This window comes from Emydura macquarii, unplaced genomic scaffold (assembly GCF_026122565.2).
Source record: "Emydura macquarii macquarii isolate MOO-44397 ecotype Brisbane River unplaced genomic scaffold, CSIRO-AGI_Emac_v2 contig_306, whole genome shotgun sequence".
Taxonomy (NCBI): Eukaryota; Metazoa; Chordata; order Testudines; family Chelidae; genus Emydura; species Emydura macquarii.
Genome location: NW_027130443.1, coordinates 2117832 through 2131912, shown reverse-complemented (window position 1 = coordinate 2131912; position 14081 = coordinate 2117832). Strand labels below are relative to the sequence as shown.

At 50.6% G+C, this 14081-nt stretch overlaps 1 protein-coding gene and 1 long non-coding RNA gene across 2 annotated transcripts in view; one reads left to right on the top strand and one right to left on the bottom strand.

Moving 5' to 3' along the window:
* The window catches only part of LOC137158899 (excitatory amino acid transporter 1-like), a 63201-nt gene that overhangs the window by 39932 nt on the left and 9188 nt on the right, over positions 1-14081 (bottom strand). The window contains exon 3 of the mRNA XM_067556883.1: positions 2802-2992. The gene's annotated coding sequence lies outside the window, so the exon portion shown is untranslated. The remainder of the gene's footprint in view (positions 1-2801; positions 2993-14081) is intronic.
* Positions 988-12448, top strand: LOC137158908 (uncharacterized). Its single transcript, XR_010921492.1, has 2 exons — positions 988-1118; positions 8629-12448. It is a non-coding gene; the product is annotated as an uncharacterized lncRNA (long non-coding RNA).

Sequence of the window (14081 nt, the reverse complement as noted above, 5' to 3'; positions counted from 1 at the left end):
ATCCCAGCTGGGATGCATGTTCTACAGTCACTCTGCAGAGGCACTATAGGATAACGGCCCAGATTTTCCCAGCATGCACTGATATACACACCATTAGCAGGGTAGTAGGTGCAGGTACAGAAACACAATCGCACGTGGCTGTGTTGTGATCCATGTGCCCTTTCTCTCCTGCTCTTCAATTCCGTGCAGCACTTAGATACCACAGGAATGGGCAGGCAGAGAAAACCAGTTACTGTGTGCACACAACACAACTCCATTTGTTGTCCTGGGACAGAAGAGAGGGGACCTCAACCTGGTTACCGCACAGCTGTTCTAGTGGTGATGGGGCAGCAAATCCCCAGTGACCCAAACTACTTCACCTTACAAAAAGAGGTTGGTTGAGCAAAATCCCATAGCACCCAACACAACAGGAGGTCCCTATAAATCTCTCACTGCCCCTGGCAAAGGGTTCACTGCCTGTAACTACAACTGTTGCCAGGTCTGACCAACTCATTACACATAACACATTATCCAAATAGTACCTTGCAAAGTATCATATAAAACCTGGGAATACACTGGTCATGAATATCATTGCACGCTATATGTTCAGGCTGTGTATAAAGAATTATGTATGTATGTGGAAAATAAGTTACTAAAATATGTTTAGATCACGCACAATCCAAGTAGAGTTGATGAACAAGTCCATTCTAGACAAAGGAATATTCTTTTCTCTGTTTGCCTGTGTCTCCACTGTAAATTGAGCAAGGTGGTGCTGAGGAGAATGCAAGTACATTTCCATCTAAGGGAAACAAAGTGAATAAGCCAACTGAAAAAGCAGATTGTCCAGAGGACGATGATGACCGCATGGTATCAGCATCCTGGAGCACAAACAACAGGATTAAAAATCCTTATCTGGGGATATACTTCAAAAGAATCCATTTCAAATCCATTACTGGACTATAAAAAGGGGAGAGAAGCCCTTAGCTCTCCATCACCTAAGGGCGAGAGATCAGAACTCGAGGAATCTGTGAAAGGTGGATTCTTCAGCCATGTGGGTTGAAGATGCTGAGAACTGACTCTAGGGGAGAAACTGCCTGCAACCAGGATTGTGAGCTGTTCAATTTTAGACTCTACAAAGTGTGAGTGTACTTTTGTTTTATCCGTAACCATTTTTGTCTCTTACTCTTGCTTAGTGTCACTTAAATCTATGCTCTTTATTAATAAACTTATTCTTAGTTTGACGATAGACCATCTCAGAGCTGCATATCAAAGTGCAGTGTGTCTCCTCAGCTAAGCTAACAGGCGGGGGTGCACATCGTCTCTTTGGCGGCAGTGGACTTGGTAGTTTCTGTGACAAGAGACATCCCTGGGGAACGCGGGAGCTGGGGTTCACTGAACATTATCTGCCAGGGAAAGTTTAGAGTGGCAGTCTCGGGCGTTGGCTGGTGGCGCAGACAGACTAGCGTGGCAGGGAGCTGACACACACTGCGAGCTCTCTCTGGCTGAGGCAGAGCGGTGTTATGCTTCTGGGTGTCTTGGGAGAGCTCCACAATCCCAGTGGGGCTTTTCCCCCTTTAAAGGCCCTGTGAGTTCTGAGAGGTGAAATCTGAATGTGAGGGATACAGAGAACGTGTACTGGCTGCTCCCTAGACCTACTGTGCCCTGGGGAGGGGAGTCAATTCCTCCAGGGAGGTGGGAGTTCTCCAGCGCCGTGGGCAGCAGGGAGAGCAGAGGCAGAGGCCGAAGGGAAAGGTGTTCTGGCCCCCCAAGGAGAAGCCAGGCAGACAGGGCTGCCCTAGCTAGGCAGTTACCCTCGGAGCCCTGGGCAGTTGCCTGGGAACTGGTGTGAGCAGCAAATGATTCCTACACTTTGGCCCTAACTCGGCCCTTTCTGGGAGTCCCAGGAAACAGGCTGAGGGGCTCTGTAGGGCCGTGCCTGAGACTCTGCCTGCCACCCTGGCCCAGAGAGCTGGGCGGGGCCTGGTGGAGGCTCACTGTCATTGGGAAGGGCAGTGTGTGCAGCTGGCTCTGCGGTGTGGTGAATGGAGCGGCCCCTTTCTGCAGTACAGAGAGTTCAGCTGGCTCTGGGCTGGGTATGAACCTGCCTGGCAGGGCTGGCCTATCTGCGAAGGGCTAGGAAACGCCTCCTTTCCCCTAGTTCCTCTTTCTTCTCAACGCCAAACACAGACACCTCCTCTGTTTGCCTCTAAGCCAACACGTCCAGCCCGACCCCGGCCCGGCCCAACCCTGGCCCGGCCCGGCCCGGCCCGGGTAGAAATGGTTACCCCATGGCACAGGCAGGGAAGCTGGGGCACACAGGGCAATGGAGCTGCCCAGGGCCACACAGCGAGGCAGTGGCATTGCTGCTAGATGGTTCCAGTAGGGCACTGGATGGATCAGGGAGCTGGGAAATGGGGTCAGCGGTTCCCATCCAGACTACGCTGTAGCGAGTGAACGTCCTTCCGATCTGACCAGCTGGTTCAGGGTTTGAGCCAGTTCCCAGAAGGCAGGCATCTGCAACGCAAATCATCTCCACCAAAGGCTAACGTCCCCTAATGGAACCTGCTTCACCCCAGTCTCTAGCCCCCGAATATACAGTCCAGTAACACAACCCTCCACCGACCCAGTGCAGAGTGCTTTCCCTGGGCATGCCCTTTGGGGTTAGCCCCGTTCAAAGCACTCAGAGAGCAAATACACATGCCTGGGAAAATCCTCCCCATCCATCAGTGCATCCACACAGCCCTGCTTTGGCTGTCAGGCCCCAACAACTTCCCTCCAGGAACGTGGGGAAAGCACAGCTTTCTCTGGCCAAAATGACTCACCTGGAGCAGGTGTCTGAAGTCCAGGGGCCAGACGGACAGCAGGACTCTTTGATCTGAAAACGTGTCTGTGCTCTTGAGGGTTACTCTGGGTCAGTTTGTTCTTGTCTGCTTTGCTCCTCCAGTACGAAGGAAGAAGGCAAAATGTCCTTCTTTGGAAAGTCCAGCATTAGCACAGAGCTCTCAGCAGCCTCCTGCGAAAGGAGAACAGATGACTGTATTATTCCCAAGATATGTGGCGGTGGGGGTGGGGGTAGCAGGGAGGAGGAGACTGCCAGGATCTGAAATGATTGTGGGAGAGCTGGGGACTCCAGGCACCTGTCACCGAGATGCTGCGTCGATTCCACACTGGAATTAACACTAACAATGCTTGTGTGAGCTCCTCTGCCTCCTCACATAAGCTACAGAAAAGAGTTAGTGACAGTGAAGGGAGTGGGACAAGAACATGACAAGAACAGTGCAGGCATTCCCAGGAGGCTCCAGCTTCCATCCCACCCCATCTTCTCCTTCATTCTGCTGCTCTCTAGTAGGCTTCCTTGCACTCAGAAATCCACTGGGCTCCAACAGCTGAAGTTACCAGATCAGCATCCCAGATTTCCTTCTCTCTGCAACCTGATCTATGCAAACGGGACTTCCAAAAGCGAGATGTACCTGCACTACTTAGCCCAAGGAACTGTAAATGGGAATTTTCTGCCCTTGCCCAAACATGTGGGATCTACTGAGCGTGTATCAGCGACGTCCCCACCCAGCGGCCATTCGTTTTTGTGCAAAGGAAATATACCATCAATACATTTTAGCTGTGGGCCAGCTCTGCCTTCAGGGAAATGGGCACAGCTCCCATGGGCTTTCATCACTGCTTTATTAAGCACAGATTCCTGGAACTCCCTTTCCCTTGGCAGCCAGGCACTCGAAACACAGAGATTAAAGCACTCTCTCAAGCATACAGTTTAGGGGACAAGAGAAAGCACTTGCCAGCCAATCGCAGCTCCTGTGATGGGGAGCAGGGACAGCCGTATTGTTTCAGGACTGTAGGGCACCACCAGCCGCTTGCAATATTGACTGTCTGCAGCACGCAGCAGAGGTGCATGTGATCACATCGCCCCCGAGGTGGTTTGAGTTCAGGGCCTCGCGCTGAAGGTTCGGGGTTCAGCCTAGTTAGTTAGTTATAAAACGCCATCCTCGGGGGAGGTGAGCTCCTGGGCAAGATTTGATAGTCCAGCAGGGAGGAGGTGAAACACTGGCTCAGTGTGTGCGCCCCTGGCTCCAGGGAGTGGCAGGCCTAGCTTCCCACCATTCGCCTGTCAGCAAGCACCAGATCTGCCTCCCACACGCTGAGCCCCTGCCACACCGCAGCTGCAAAGACCTCACAGCCCCCAGCGGCTCCATGGAAACGCTGAGCAGCAGGGGAGGCCAGCTGAGCACCTCAGAGATGCCTCCAGTGAGGCCTACAGGCAGACGGAGCAATTGCCCAACCCTGCCCTCTCAGAGGCAGGAGCAAAGGCCCAAAGAATCACTCCACCCACCAAGAATCACGCTGCCCGCAGCCCAGGCCAACAGACCTGGCAGAACCCGCACAGTGCCAGTCAGCCACCCCTGCACGTTAGCGACAGCACCAATGGCAAGAGAGACTCTCCCTGTTGCCATGTGTCCGTTACCTCCGCTGGGCAGGTACCCGACACAGCCACAGGACAGAGCTCTCTGACGGAGCAGGTGTTCTTCCCACCCCGCAGCGTCCCTCTGGGCAGGGGTTTCCCTCGCAGCAGACGCACCAGCAGCTTGTTGAAATGCAGCAAAACAGGGTGTCTGTTCTCCTGCTCTGCGGGGGCGGGCCTGGGTCCCAGCTGAGGCAGATTGAAGCTCCTGTGCCCTCTATGTGCTCTTGAGGATGTGCTGAGGGCTCATTTTATCACCCCTCTTCCTCTCCACCTCATGCCACACACGCAGCTCCCTGCTGGAGACAAGCCACCCCAATCACACTACAGATTCTCTCCCAACAGAGGCATCTGGTCTCACAGGATGAAAATAAACCTGCTGCTGGCTCTGCAGCTCCCCCCGCCCCTGGCGCTGCCAGCATCCCACGAATCAAGCACAAGAGAGTGGAAGGCAGCACCACGTCCAATCTGCTCCTGCTCTGCGTGGGAGCAATTCCGCTGGACACCGCACCATTGGGTGCAGGCCCAGGCTCTTCGTCGCTGAATAACTCTTAAAGCCGTCTCGCTACAGAACCACGGGGCATGTTACTGGCCCAGCGTAACACCCAAACCATCCGTTAACCTGCACAAAACCCTGGACATTCCTGAGCCTGTTGGACTTCCCCAGAACTGCCACCCACCCGTGCCCTCGTAGGCAGCGCATGGCTCTTGCATTTGGGGAGGCTGGCTCCACACTGAGGCCCCACCCCCACTCGGCCTCCTCCCCCCAAGGCCCCTCCCAGGCTCCTGCTCAGCCCCCGCTGCCCGCACCTCTCCTCCTTGTCCCCCCTCTGTCGCTGGCCCTAGCTGAGTTGCTCCAGCATCAGCAGCACACACAGCAGCCTCGGGGGAGGCGGCCGAGAGGCGCGGGTGGGTGGGCTAAGAGGAGCAAGCAGAGGGTGGGAGGAGCCTCATGGAAAGAGGCGGAACAGAGGCAGGAAGAGGCAGAGCAAGGGCGGGGCCTCAGAGGGAGGAGGCGGAGCAGAGACAGACAGAGGTGTAGTGAGGGCGGGGCCTCGGAGGCAGGAGGCGGTGTGGGGGCAGGAAGAGGAGCAGTGCAGGTGGGGCCACAGGCCGAGCGGGAGCTTCCGGCGACAGCTGTTTGGGGAGGCTTATCCCGCCCGCCCATGCATGCCCTCATCTCTCTCTCTTCTTGGGTTTCCGGGGTTTCTTCCTAATCTCTGAATTTTCTAACTTTCCTCTGGGTGAAGAAGCCAGGCCTGTGTCCTGGAGCCCTTCCCATGCTCTCTGGGAGCTCAGGACTCATCCCATTGTCCACCCCGACTGCCGTAGGGAGAATGGCCTAGAGCCACCGTTCCTGGAAGCATTCCAGCTGCTCACAATCTGCTCATAACACTTGCAGGTCTGCATTATGACAATGACTATAACCATATTTCCTGCTTCAGGAATTCCCCAATGCACAACTGGCCACAGGTATTCTAGGCTTTTTTATTTCCCACCTTCCTCTGAAGCATCAGGGACTGGCACAGCTGGAGATGAGACTGGATTGGGTGGCCCCAGCCCCTTGGGTGGTACAGAGAGTCCTCTTTCTAGATGCCTGGCTTGTGTCTTGCTCACATGCTCAGGGTCACACTGATTGCCACTCATGGGATCAGGAAGGAATTTTCCCCCAGGTCAGACTGGCAGGGACGTTGGGATTCTTCACTTTCCTCTGCAGCTTGGGACATGGACACCTGCTAGGATCATCTGGGCATGTCAGCCACTGCAGGGCCCTGGGACGATGCTGGCACCTGTCTCCGGACTGAGATGCTTTAGTTTAACTAAAGTCACTAGACACAAGCTGGAGTCTCTGGATGGAGCCTACTGGCCTGTGTTATACAGGAGGTCAGACCAGATGATGTAATGGTCCTTTCTGGCCTTATACTCGAGGAGATTCCTGGGCTCGTTGCTGAAGGAAGAATGGACACAGCAGAACCCGTATTTCCACCTGGCCTCTGCTGGTTTCTCAGTACCTGGAAGAGCTACCCAGGGCCCAGATGAATGTTCAACAGCAGAGGTGGGACTGAGACCTGAGAGGCCTGGCTGCACTCTTGTATCCCTTCCAGGTTCCTTTTCTCTCTCAAGACCTGTTCTTGTTACCAAAGGAATTGCTGTATCTGTGGTGAGTGGCTAGAACGGAGACGTTTTGCTCTCCATGCTGCCAGTCCCCCTCACTGACCAAAAGCAACAAGATTTGGCATCAAACAAAAAAAGTGCCATGCGATTGAACAGCCTGCAACCTGGCCAAGCCACTCTCCGGTGCTGGATGGCCAGGCTGGACAGCTAACCTGTGGTGGCTCAGGCTGCTTGCACAGGACATCTGAAATGGACCAGGTGCCAAGAAAAAAGATACTCCTGGTGTGAACCAGGAGAGCCCAACTTTCAGCCTGTATCACGCTTCCTGAGCATGTGCCAAGATACATGGCTGGGACGGAGAAATCATTCTTGCTGAGGGAGGGAGGCAGGAGTGTGCCCGGAGCCAGCTGGCCTGCTCCTTGGCTCGCCAAGGATCCTGCACACTCACCCTGAGGGCAGCAGGGGAAGACGTGAGAAACAAACCACAGCAGCTTAGGAGAAAGCGGACCAGACTCTCAGTCCAGGGGTGGGACGTCATCTTTTGCATAGCAGTTTGTTTCCTTTCTCTGTTCCCCCTGCTGCAGTCGGTGACCTACCCACCGAGCAGACTCGTTCCAGTTGCTGGCCTGGGAATAAATCATTCAGAAGTCAGGAAGGGGAGAGCAAAAACCCTCAAGAGGGGACCCAGATGATCTTCTGTAGCTGTTATGCCTTATAGGGCCCATGAATCACAGTGGAGCAGTTCTGACTCTATCCAGCAGGAGGCAGAGGTGGCATGCACACTAGACAGTACCTGACAGCATGTACTTGACTCCATACGTCTAAACATAGTAATTAACATGTAACCAATATAGGATAATTGTCTTTTTCCACCACCCACTGCTCAAGTTAAAATTAAATCTCAGTTTAGCCCTTTACAGCCGGCTCTATTTCTCCCCTTCACACTAGAAATACTGGCTGGTGTCTGTCTCCCACCTGCCAAGAATGACCGATGTCTGATAAATTTTAATTTACAGCGTCTTGCCACACACTAGCTGGCCCTGTGATCGTCAAACTCAGATATTACTGAGTCTATCTGAAGACACCTCAAAGTTACAGAACAGGCTCCTGCTCTCTTTAAACTGAATCCGAGTTGCTAGTGATAATAGCAGGCCTGGATTCTGCAGTTCACTGTAGGGCAGCTGTGCTGTGTCTTCCCACAGTGAATAACAGGACTGCTTTTGTCACCCCCTCTCCCCTGCACTACAGCAATGTGGTGTGTTTGGAATGCAACCACCAGTCTTCAGGAAATGCCACATGGTGCAGAATGTGGCAGCGTGTCTCCTCAGCAACACGAGGGTATGATCTCTGCTCTCTAGGTAGGCTCCCCTTAGGACACCGTAGCAAATTCAAGGCCTTGGCCTCATGTGGAAGGCACTCAACACACAGCTGGTGGGGAATTTTTCAGTAAAATGTTATTGTTGTTGAAAAGTGCTAATTTGTCTGAAACTCTTCTGGGAATGTATCAGTTTTGGCAAAACTGGTGTCAGGAAGGTTTCTCAGAGGTCCAAGATAGAATTTCTGGAGGGGGGTGGAAAAGAGAGAGACAGAGATAGACCATAAGCCAGATCATTTTTTGGTAGCATCTGGAAGGGCAAATTCCCATCTTTTTTTGAAAGGTTCGTGCATACACATTCCAAAATCTGTAGTGGACCTTTCCGCATGATAACTTAAAGGTGGAGTTAGGCCTGTTTCCATGGAAACCATATATATAACAGTAGGCAGTGGGCAAAAAATGAGCAGGGACCACATTTTGACTAAAAGTCTTCACCCAATTTTAGGTAATTACTTCTTCATTAAAATAATAAAATGTATAATAAAATTAAACAATTTCATTTGCATAACGGTTGCGATGGCAACCACCAATAACGGGGTGGTGGTCATGCTTCACGTGAAAAAATATTTTGATACTACAGGCATTAACATAATTATTTTTCAAATTAAAATCAACTTTTAGGTAGTTGTTGTATGCAATAAGGTAATGTGGCTTAAGATTTCTGTATTGTTTCCTCTGTCTGCTTCAGATTTCACTGGGGTGCAGTTGTGATTCCTGAATGAACAATAGAAAGCAATTCAGAGGTTCCCGAAAAGCATCCACGAACAGAGTAAAAATCTAAAAACACATGGGTGATATGTGATGTAGAGGCTCCTTACACAGAACTGACCAAACCAAGAGACCTGGAATCCTGGAATCTCTTTTAAGAGCCACAGAGATGAAAAAATGTGCTGCCATTATGCAATATAAAGACACCAATGAAGTGCCTAACATATTTTATCATTTAAGTTGTAGAAAGATCCTCACACGCAAGAAAACACAGCAACAGCTTGAAAAACAAGCAGAACCTTCTCGCTGTAATGAAGAAATTGAATAATGCAAATCGATAAAGAGAATGGGACCATCATCCACCAGAGTGTATGAAAAAGGCTGTATATTTTGTGACAAAGCATCCAAGTATGTGAAATGGACCAAGTCCTGAGAGCCACTGTGTCAAACAGTAGATCTCAGATCAGACAGGAATGTATGGAAAAGAGCAGAAGGGAAGATGGACAGAAAAATTAGGGCTGCTAGACCAACGGAGCTAGCTGCAGCAGAGTCAGATCTTGTTATAGAGCCTACACAAGATCAACCGAAAAGAACAAGTGTCATCAAGGTGATGACAATGGCATATGCTAGGCTGTTCAGTTATATCTGCACTGATTTGTTTTCAAAGCTTCGCGTTGTACCAATGGTGAACATCACACTAAATTGGTGGCCAATATGAGCTCTCTCGATATTGAAAAAGTCAAGCCACAAAGAAACACATTTGGAGAAAATTGGAAGCAGAATTCAGTAGCAGCCTGGAGATTACATCAGATGATAATGCCAAATTTGTGGTGATACCAGACAACCTGACTAAGACAATGTTATTCAAGGAGAATCTAAGAATGGCCTCTGAGCTGAATTCACTTTTGTCAGCAGACCCTGATCAGGTCTTGAAGTGATGTACCTTGGCCATATGGTCGGATTCAAAGAAATCCAACATTGATCAAGCATGGCCTCCACAGCCAGAGAGGCTTGATAATGATTACACCCCACTGCCAAAATCTCTCACAAACTTCTTCAAGGTGTTGTTAACAGGAGACACAAAAGACTACACCATCCTCAAGAATTCAAAGAATCATACAGTCCTTTTCCCAAGATGATATATATATGCCATTAGTAGAAACCTGCCAAGCATATCCTGTTATCATGGGCAGTAAAATCCCTCATAGTCAACATGGAGTTGATTAAAATACTCAGCCAATTAGGTCATGAGATATCCTCTAATCAGCTTCTTCTTCTTCTGTCAGATGGCTGGTGTAGAACAGCAACTACAATTTCACCTGAAGTTGATCAAGCCAGATGGCTACATCAAGGGTGGCAGAATTTATTGCAGTGATGCCACCTTCATATTTATAAATTGGGCAATCGGTGGTGATATGTTTGATGGTCTGTCATAGGGAGCCATACTTGCACACTGGGGAGTCCTTGATTTTCCATTTGTGCATTAAATGTCCGCATCTACCATGGTTGGTTTGGATTTGGTTCAGAGTTGACCAAGATGTCCATGGAAGGTCGAACTTAGATACCTTCTGCATGGATTCCAGCAAAAGCTGCTTATTATTTTAAGTATTGTATAGCCCAATCTACTTTCCAAGCCTCCTTCTGATTGCATGAGGCTGATATAATCACCTGAAGGAAATGGATGTTGCCCTCTGTCTACAGAAGCTAGCTAATGAAGATGAGTCAGATATGATAATGCCATGCAACATTCTGCCCTGCATCCCCAGAACTCTGGTATATGATAACATCGACAGACTTGAGGAGACACTCGGTGGTGTAGAGACATCACATAGAATAAATAGCATTGCAGTGCAGTCTCAGGTACTGACTGTTGGACAACCCAAGAAGCTTCTACATGCAGAGAAAATAAAAAAATGCAGCATCACTCTCCCTCCATCACTTCTTCCTCCATATACTGCCACTAACCAAGCTGGTGCTCCTGGGATGGAACCAGCGGAGACAGACTATGAAGAGGCCATTCACAATGCTCAAGTTAAGAATCACGTATGGTTTCTGGTCAGGCAAACAGATGTAAATAACCAGACAGTCAGCTCCTGGACAGGCTTCAACATCCAAACACAGAACAAGGTCACTGTGACTCAGGGACATGTTGGGTATTTGCCAACCATAAATGCACAACAACAGAGATGTCCACAGTCTACAAAATCCTTAATTAGACTCTGAAAATACTGGAAAAACTCAATTTGAAAGCAACAACGTGTGCCTTTGACCAGGCACTGTTCAACAAGGCTGCAGAAATACTGTGGAAAAATGACAAAAAATTCCAATCCATAATCCAATCCAAAAAAGAGCATTTCACACAATTTGCAATATGATGTCGATCATTGGGAAAAGATTCTAGGTCTCAGTGATCTTGTCTTTGAGTCCAGTATTATTGCTGAAGTTTCCATCAGTGCTGTATTGGAGGGACTGAGCTGTTAGATTACCTAAATCAGTGTATGAGGCCCAGCTGAGGTTAGCCTGGAAGGGTTTTTGTACGTGAATGGAGGACGCCACCTGGTTGATATGCAAAGCCTCAATGTCACAGTAATCCAAATGGAGAAGCTGCATAGCACCATAACACAGGACCAACTGAATGATGTCTTCAACCATCCATCCTGTGTTTGGATCTTTCAGGTTTGTGTTCAAAAGATGAACTTCTTAAGGCATGAAAACAGTGACCTGTCAGCATTCTGGGTGACTTACATTGATATGGATGACGTGATTCTTGGGCTTATTCAGGGCGCATCCAGAGAAGGTGACCGGCTTCTTCACTGGGATGCACACTGGCTTCCCTTCCTGCAGTGACACTCCCCCTCCCCCCGTTCTCACCCTGCACTTATACCTCAGTGGGGCTGAGTGTAGGCAGTGGGAAGCAGCTCCTTCAGGGAGGTGAAGACAGAATCTTGCAGGGTGTCCCACTGATTGATCTCCTAAAGAAAGGCTCAAACTCTCATTAACATCTCGGCAAGACTGGGGCTAAAGCTGGGAAGGGAAGTCACCTCCCTGATCTCTCGCTCAGTGTGACACTGTGGTGGCCTCACCTCAGTGAGAGCTGCTCTGTTTGCAGGCTTGGCTGCATACCATCTGCTGAGAAAATGGGACTAAAATACTCTGCCTCAGCTGCTCTGATGATGCATTTGTCCAAATGTAACTTGACTCCTTTTGCTCTGGATCTCTGCCACCTGGCATCATGTTCTCCCCGCTCCCCACACACATCGGTGGTGCCAAATATTCTGTATCCTTTGCAGTGGCTACACGCCTCCATAGGCCAATATGATTGACTGCCAAGAGGCAAATGGGGGAATGTCTGGGGTCTAGTATTGTGGCTAGCACTGAACTTGCTATATCCACTTTTATCTGGCATTCTGGAGAAAGCTGAGCATCAGCCGATCTCCCTATCCCATGCTCAAATATCAACATCTGGCTATGCTCCTGCTTGATGGCCTTCCGCAGATCTAGGGACCTAGGCACAATCTCAGCTCTCCTGAGCTCGGTCTTCCACTGCTGCAGGGTTTTGGTGGATATGGAGCTGCTATGTCATTGTGACAAATGTGAGACATTGGAAGCACGGAAACTTCCAAAGACAGTTATACTGAGGCTGGGATGGAGACGAGACAGTTTGCGGGACAGTATGACAGGAGCTAGAGCCTCCCCAGCTCCCAGGGCATGGTAAACCATCAGGGACGGACAGCTCCTTGTATTAAGATCTGTTTTCTCTGAAATACGCTGGTTCTACATAAAACAATATTCTGCTTTAAGGGGGCTGTTTGGTCACTGCCTACCACTGTCATTGCTCCCAGAGGAACTGAAACACGGGTGCTCAACCTGCCGAGGAAATCACGGCTAGCACCGGGGCAGAACCCTGCGATCCCACCCCAGACAGGCTCAAGGCCAGAGACCCGAAAGGTGGGTGGCCCTCGCAGTGGTGCAATTCAACTGGCAACAGGGGGTTCATCCACCGTTGCTTCATTTTTCACACTCACAATCCCATCAGCCGCTTGGTCGCAGTGCAGCTGGGATTTCCGTGGCCCACACACCAAACTACAGGGATGGCATTGATCTCCTCTTTCCTCGTGCACCCCCAGGAATCAGTCCCACTCCATGCCATACATCTGCATCCTCTTCCATTAGCTTGTCTGCCTTGGCAGGCGTCAGTGGGCTGGAGATGGGATAGCTGGAATATGCACAGTCTTGGGCCCAGCCCTGCCCTGAACCCAAGTGCTGGAGGAGTCTCCGTGTTGGAAACCTGAAATTCGAGACATTTAGCATTGTCCTTGTATTTACCCATTGCAGTGTGTGTACCCTGCATGCCCCGTGACTCACCCCCAGAACCAAACAGGGGCTGGGTGAGGATGTGATAGGCTGGGGAAGCTTTAACTCTTCATGCACTTTGCAAGTGTCCAATTTAAACATAACTTGGCAGCTTTCCCCATCCTAGAGCAGGGCAGCTCCTGCACTCCTTGCCTTGATGACTGCGTCCACATTAACATAATCTACGCTGTCACTTGGCTGGTCTGTTCTTGGGACGGGTGAGAGCGCTCACTGGTCTAGAAAGAAGACATGGAACAATCCAAACCAGGCTATCTACGAGAGCGCTTTGGGGACCAATCGGAAATGAGCCAGTGGGTCTCTGTCCAGTTCAATAGCGAGGGCAAGGAATGAATGAGCTATGGAGACTGGCCTGAGTCACTGCAGCAGCGGGGATGCTTGATGGGAAGTTAGCACCATTAGCAGAGAGTTGCTTCCCCCGCATCAGTCTGTGCCAAAGGGAGACAGGAGACATGCTGCACTGTTGGGAAGGAGGGTCTGTGGGCAGCACAGATGTTGGCAAATGTGACACAATTTACAAGGCTGGTGCAGCAGGCTGGGGTGTTCTCAAGGTCCCCTTCCCAAGCGCGTCCAGCCCAACGTAATCTCACTCGGAGAAGAGCAGTGGAATTTTCCAGCAGGTTAGGCAGATTCTGCATCTCACGCACTCCTGGCTCCCTAGCGTGGCTGCTCACTGGTGCCCGCAGAGCTACAGGGCATGAGTTGTGAGAGTCCTTAGGGGTGCTTCTCACTTCTTCTAGGTCAGGAACAATTACTGAAAGTGGATCAGAGCTCGCAGCGGGGGCGGCCTGGTAAGCACTAGTGCTGGGAACACACCTCCCCTCTGGCTCAGTTTCTGTATTGAGCTAGGAGACAGTTTGAGCTGCTCATCTTGACAGCACACAGCCATCGCCACTCAGCTGCTCTAAGGATCTGGTGGGCGAGCCTGGGCTCAGCATGACCTGCTCTACTCCAGTGGGGCCAGAGGGACTAGGGCTAGAATCTGGAGTCTAGGAGTTTGGGGTACCAGAGATCAGAAGCCAGCGGGGCAGGGAAACCCCCTACTACGGAAACTGTACCAGA